This window comes from Athene cunicularia (genome assembly GCF_003259725.1).
Source record: "Athene cunicularia isolate RWA chromosome 3 unlocalized genomic scaffold, athCun1 chr3_part1, whole genome shotgun sequence".
NCBI classification, from domain to species: domain Eukaryota; kingdom Metazoa; phylum Chordata; class Aves; order Strigiformes; family Strigidae; genus Athene; species Athene cunicularia.
Window position 1 is genome coordinate 623,267 of NW_020799097.1, and position 6,222 is coordinate 629,488.

The window sequence follows — 6,222 nt, forward strand, 5'->3', positions numbered from 1 at the left end:
TCGCTGGCCACCTCCTCACCCAGCGACTCGTGGCCCTGCCTTGCAGCTGGCCGCCACCCAGCCGCGCACCCCCTTCCCTCCGGAGCTGCCCAGCGTGCCCCGACTAACCACGCACCCTGCCGCCGGCCTGAGCCCCGGTACCACCCGCATGCCTCGCCCGAACACCCTTTGGCATCAAGCTCCATCTATGCCGTGGTGGAAACCAGCATCGCAGGTGCCATCTTCTTCTGGGCACCTCCACCCCGAGCTGCAGCCCCCGTTGCTCCTTCCTGCAGCCCACAACCAACCACCTCGTCCCTCACCTGCACCGTGACCTGCTCCCATCCACGTGCTGCTGTCCCAGCCCTTGGCCATTCCATCTGCCAGCATTGCAATCCACTCCCGTCTTCTCTCAACCGAAAGCCACTTCTGCCCGTGGAAGCCCCAGGAACTCCCAGGTCACACTCCCAACCCACTCAGACTTGTGATTTTATTTCCGTCTTCCCTCCTGTTAAAGGAGGGTTATCACCGACTGGATGGAAAAAACTAATTATCCACTATCTGAAAGCCAGCCCTTGTTACCTACCTGCAAAGGTCGTACGTCTGTGCAGCATCGCAAATGGTCGCTCCTTCCGTATTGTGGTTTCATAGAAAAATGAGCAGCTTCTCACACTGTGCAGCATCATATGTTCCTGTTTCTAAGGGAAGAGAATGTGGAAAGTCGTAGTATGTGTCTGTGTGGGAAAGCCACCATCAGTGGATGCCATGCCAGGGACAAAAGAAAGTTGAGGCCGACGTCCTTAAGGGTGTTTGTGCACCTTAATTCTCATGGCCCCTGCAGTGGACGACAGCTAGATGATGGAGCCGAAACAGATTAATGGGCAAAAATGTGCAGCATAAAGGGTTGTACAAGACAAGGCTGAACTGAGCAGAGGGAGAGGAGCAACTTCTCATTGTGGACTAGTCTTTGGAGAAAAATCTCTTACTGAGGATGTGAAAGAGGTAGGCCAGTCCAAGGTCTAAGATGAAAGACCACTTCTCCACCTCCTCAGTGAATCTCAAACTGACTCCCAGAGTTAAAGCTTGCTTATTTTACTGAAATGGAATATGGTGCACGCTCCAACCCGTGATGTTAGTGGCCTGCAGGATTGACACTGAGAGTCAGAGTTGTAGAGGCGTCAGCTGGAAGAGCCATGGGGAGGTCTCTAGTTAATCTCCCTTCAAGCAGCGCTGCCAGCAGCATTAGGCTGGGTTCATGGTCCTGAAATCACCCCAGCCTGGAGATTCCCCCCAGCCTGGGTAACTGGTGCTCACCGGCACCTGGAGGGGTTTTCCCTGCTGTCCAGCCTGAACTCCAGGACCTCGAGCATCTCGGTAATCCTGTGCTGGCTCTCTCCAGTTTCTCCCCATCCCTCTTGAACTGGAGGGAGCTCAGATTAAATCTTTATTCAAGGCGAGGCCCCAACAGTGCCAAATACAGGAGGAATGGTAATTTTTCCTCCCGTAGCCAGCATGCCACTTGCCCAGTTTATGGTGAGGTGGCACCACCAGCTCATACTCAACCATTTGACTTTTTTCTCTGGGCAAATCGTGTCCCTGTGTACCTGGTGAGATGCCTTCATCGCCTCTAGTGGCTTGGCCTTGTTAACCATAACCGTGAACTTGCCAGGGAGATGAGTTAGAAAGGGGACTGTGCTAAGATGCATTCTGCTCTCTATCCATACCTCACTCCAGCTTATTTAATAGTCACTTCCAGGGGTTTAAAACAGAAAAATTTTGGATAAAGTAAAAACAAATCATTCATCCAGTGAGCTAAGGAAATATTTGTGGCCTAAAATAATCACGTATCAATTGATTTATCTTAAGGATGTGAGCCATCATGTTATTCCACTCAGGATTTACATTAAGCCTGGAGTTCTGAGTCTTAAATTACCATCTGAAGGTCATTCAGTCCCCAAATTGGATGTCAGTCAAGCTGGAAGATATTAATCACTGGCTTTTTGACTGACAAATGACACGGCCACAACAGCAAGCAACCCCATCTGATAGCAACTGACTGCAGGCAAGGACAGTGCAGGAATATAAATATTTTCTGCAAAATTTTATGTGAAATGTGAAGGTTTTAAGCGAATTGGTGAGGAGGTCACTCCAGATATGTAAACAGCATTTTACAGCCTTTATCCAAGGGGTTTTGTGTTATGACCGTTACACTCTTTCCACAAATCAGTAGCTGGGAATGGTCGCCAAGAAGCAGGGGTTGTCTTGGCCAGTTTTAGATGTTCTGCCGTCTTTTGTTGTGGATTAATGACAAAAATTCTTGCAGATCCTTAAATTCTGTAGCAAACCACCTTGCGATTAGACCATACAGGTGAGGTTCAGGTACCAAAATGCCTTTCAAAAATCTAAGAACTAAGTCACAGGCCCAGTTAGGGCTTTCTCTGCTCTGACAAAGAGGCCAGATTCAATTAACAGATCCCAGTTAACTCCAGTCTCATCTCCACGTTGCCTTGATGTAGACAAATTCTTTAAGGATAGGGCATTCTGGTCCGAGGCAGCCTCCCGTCATCCTCTCCTGTCTCCTGAAAATTGCCCAAAGATACAAAATGGGTTATGTGCTCAGTGCATAGAAACTAATACTAAGATCATATTTTCGTAAATATTTACTCCTTTCAAACAGATCAAACAAAGAGTAATTCATTCACTTAGGTATAGTTGGCATATGTCATCGGGTTTACAAGTTACTTTTATTTAACTTAAACAACCGGTTAATTAAATTTAAAAAAAAAAAACCACAACATGCACATGCTTCAAAAGCTCAACACCCCATTAATTATAGCTCTGTCTTTTGAAAGTACCCCGAATGTTTCCAATCTACAGTGAGGTTTGTGCTAGACTCCATTCAGCTGCAGCCACTCAGAAAACTATTCAACAGTCTTGGGCAAGAATCCTGCATCTGGCTAAAAATGCTAGAGAAATTAGGTCTAGTGACAAAGTGTCCTTTGCAACTTACTGTGTCACTGAATTCAGTATTTCTGGGGAACTGATCCCCCTACACGATCAAGTTCTGCCAATAAAATACCCCGGCCAGTACAGCCGCCCTCTGAATGGGTTGAATCCACGTGTCATACTGGAACACATGGCCCCAATTCTCCCCTCCTTGTTTGAACCCTGCTCAGGGTAACCTGAGAAATTCAGCAGTGGCTTTTGAGCAGAACAGAATTTAATTTGCACCTTTTTGAGGTAAGAACCCACTGATGCAGAGCAAATGCTAAGCACGGCAGAGCTTTACCATGGAACAGACCACCTTCAGCGGGAAGGGTGGTGGCGGGTGTGTAAAATATCTAAAATAGCAGCTCTCCTCTCCTCAGAGAGAAATCTCACCCAGGCTGTCACGTACTGTACCTCGGTTACTGCAAAACCCTTCCCCAGTGCAGTCGTGCCCTGCTTATATCCACCCATTTCTGTTACATCATTTCCCAATCCAGAATTGCTTTTCCCCACGTAGCTCTTCACTGGCTCTTATCCTGGTAGAAATGAGATCACTCTCTTCATTTGCAAAAGCTTTCACGTCCTACCCTACTTATCCAACATTCAAATACATTCCCAAATCCACTCGACTTGTAATGCCAGCCTCCGCTGTCCACTTGATTGGTTTTCAAACCAGTGCATTTCCATGCCTTAAAATGTTCCTTTTGTCTCCTACAGCTATCTCTTGTCTCTTTTTTTTTATGCTTAGTTGTTGCCCCCTGCACACGTGCCATATTTCCAAGGCCACAGAGCAATCTGCTTTACAACTAAGAGACCTGAATTCTACGTGAGTAGCAAATACTTACCATTTGAGATTGAGCGTTAGAAAGGCAGCCCTTAGTCCGTGTTTCTTACAGCACGGCGTTGCCAGCGCATTCAGCTCCTCCTTCCCAGCCAGCTGAAAGCTGGACACTGCTGAGCCAAGACTTCAGGTTTTCTCCTGCACTTCTAGCTCCAAATCAGGTCCATAAAGTTCACATGATCTTCCTTTCGTCCTGATCGGTTCCTGTGATGGAACAAATCTACGTTTTTCAAACATGAGGACAGACACGATGAGGCATCAAAATCCCTTTCAGAGGACAGTCTTTCTGCTCATGAGTCACAAAAGCATGAACCCCACAGCTGGTGTCTACCCAATTCCCACACTATTCCTTTTAAAGTACAAAATCAAGGGTAATCATCGAATCCCAGACTGGTTTGGGTGGGAAGGGACCTCAAAGCCCCTCCAGTGCCCCCCCCTGCCCCGGGCAGGGCCACCTTCCCCCAGCCCAGGTTGCCCAAAGCCCCGTCCAACCTGGCCTTGAGCCCTTCCAGGGAGGGGGCAGCCACAGCTTCTCTGGGCAGCCTGTGCCAGGGCCTCACCCCCCTCACAGGGAACAATTGCTGCCTCAGATCTCATCTAAATCTGCCCTCTGTCAACTTAAAACTGTTCCCCATCGTCCTATCCCACCCCTGATGACAAGTCCCCCCCCCTTTCCCGCAGCCCCTTTCAGCCCTGGGGGGCTGCTCTAAGGTCTCCCCAGAGCCTTCTCTCCTCCAGCTGAACCCCCCGGTAGGTTTGTGTACTGCCACGTTTGCATGCCCCCACCTTGGCAGCCAGTGACACGTATGAGACGAAGCAAAGCCGGGATTTGACATGCTCCTTCAGCCTTGTATCCGAGCTGGAAACATATCTCCAGGAAGAGAAGCCACTGTAAAGGTCACGTAGCCACGGTCTGTGTTGCACTCTGGAGCCTGAAAGCTCATCTTCCGAAGTAAAAATAAACATAAACAGGGATGACTCACCAAGGCGTATATTTTTTTATTATTACCACTGCATCCCCAGTTTCCTTGTTCAGAGGAGCATGTAAAGCACATAAAGCCAAAGCACATAAAGCTAATTTTAGAATAAAGCCAGTAGCTGTTATGAGGCGGTAAAGTAAAAAAACACCAAACCAAACCCAATAAACAAAGCAAGCTCCTGGTCAGCAAGCGAAGAGGGAACTCGCTGCGCAGGAAGTCTCGGTGCATCATCAGGGCCGAGGAGCTCCCTGCACTCCCCAGGGAGCATCTGCAGCTGCTCCGGGGAGCCCAGGATCCGCCGCTGGCACACAAGGGTCCCTCCGCAGCTGATACCAAGTGCTGTCGGTAGCAAAATGGAGCTGCTCTTCAAATGCTTCCACTGAGGCTTGAATAAAACAGCCCCAGCCTTGCCGGGGAAACCTGGGGAGAATAATTTGCTCCACAGGCTTTCTTAACAGAAAAGTCTTCCCTCTCACTCTTCCCCCGCAGAAGAGATTAACACAAGGATTTATAGAAGAAGCAAAGCATTGATTCAAACTGGACCCTGCTAGATAAAAATTCTGCCCCCAGTGTACCTTAGGAAGGGCTTTATATTTACCATCTCCCACAGGCTTCAGACAACAGGACAACACATTCTAGCATTCACTGTTCCTCTTCATTGTACCCCGTTAACAATTTGCTGTTAAAGGTGTGGTGAAAACCACCTTTTTTTATCCCCTGCAGGAAAATGACCTTATCCACCCAGGTAAAAAAAAGATTGACAGGTGTTGGGAGCTGGGAGCTGCAGCTGCACTTGGAGGGAGACCATCGCTTTCAGTCAGCTGCAGACTGCCTTTGCTTTAGGCAAAACAGGCTCAGAAACTCTCAATTTGCCAGCCTTAACAAATTTTATTATAAATAACTTCGCTTCTCTCTGCTCCTACCCAAAGACCAGTGTCCCATTTCCCCGACAGTTTCGTATGGCGTTAGGCACTGTGCGAAGGCTGACAGGAAGCCCGTTTGGATGCTGCATTGCAGAGAACGTAATCCAAATTATTTTGGCTTCTTTTAATGAGAACGCCTGCGCTCCGCAGGTTGGCTGCCTGGCGCGGTGTAGCTGTACCCACAGACTCTTTGGGGAACAGCCACTCTCTGCTCCCAACTTGCTTTTCTGCTGTTACTTGACTTCCACCTGCTTTTAACGGCACGCGTGTGAGTGGCTTTAGGCCTGCCCGTTACAAAAGCCCAGCCCCGTGGTGGTCGGCACCAACTTTGCATCCAGCGCTCTCATCTGAAGGTTTGACTTGTCCTGGATTCGCACCTGGGCCAGGCTGAGTGGAGAACACGACCAAATTGAGGTTTTGCCCTTTTGGAGATGGATGTTACGCCAGCAGGGTTATCTGCAAAGAAGTAACAACGAACAAACAAAAAACCAGCAGCCCGCTAAAATAGAAA

At 48.5% G+C, this 6,222-nt stretch overlaps 1 long non-coding RNA gene across 1 annotated transcript; it reads right to left on the minus strand.

Annotated features, from left to right (window-relative positions):
* Positions 1-658: 658 nt before the first annotated feature.
* On the minus strand, positions 659-4,245 carry LOC113478297. The gene is made up of 3 exons (XR_003398030.1): positions 3,809-4,245; positions 3,555-3,558; positions 659-2,558 (listed from the first exon to the last, which is right to left on the minus strand). It is a non-coding gene; the product is annotated as an uncharacterized LOC113478297 (long non-coding RNA).
* Positions 4,246-6,222: the final 1,977 nt, after the last annotated feature.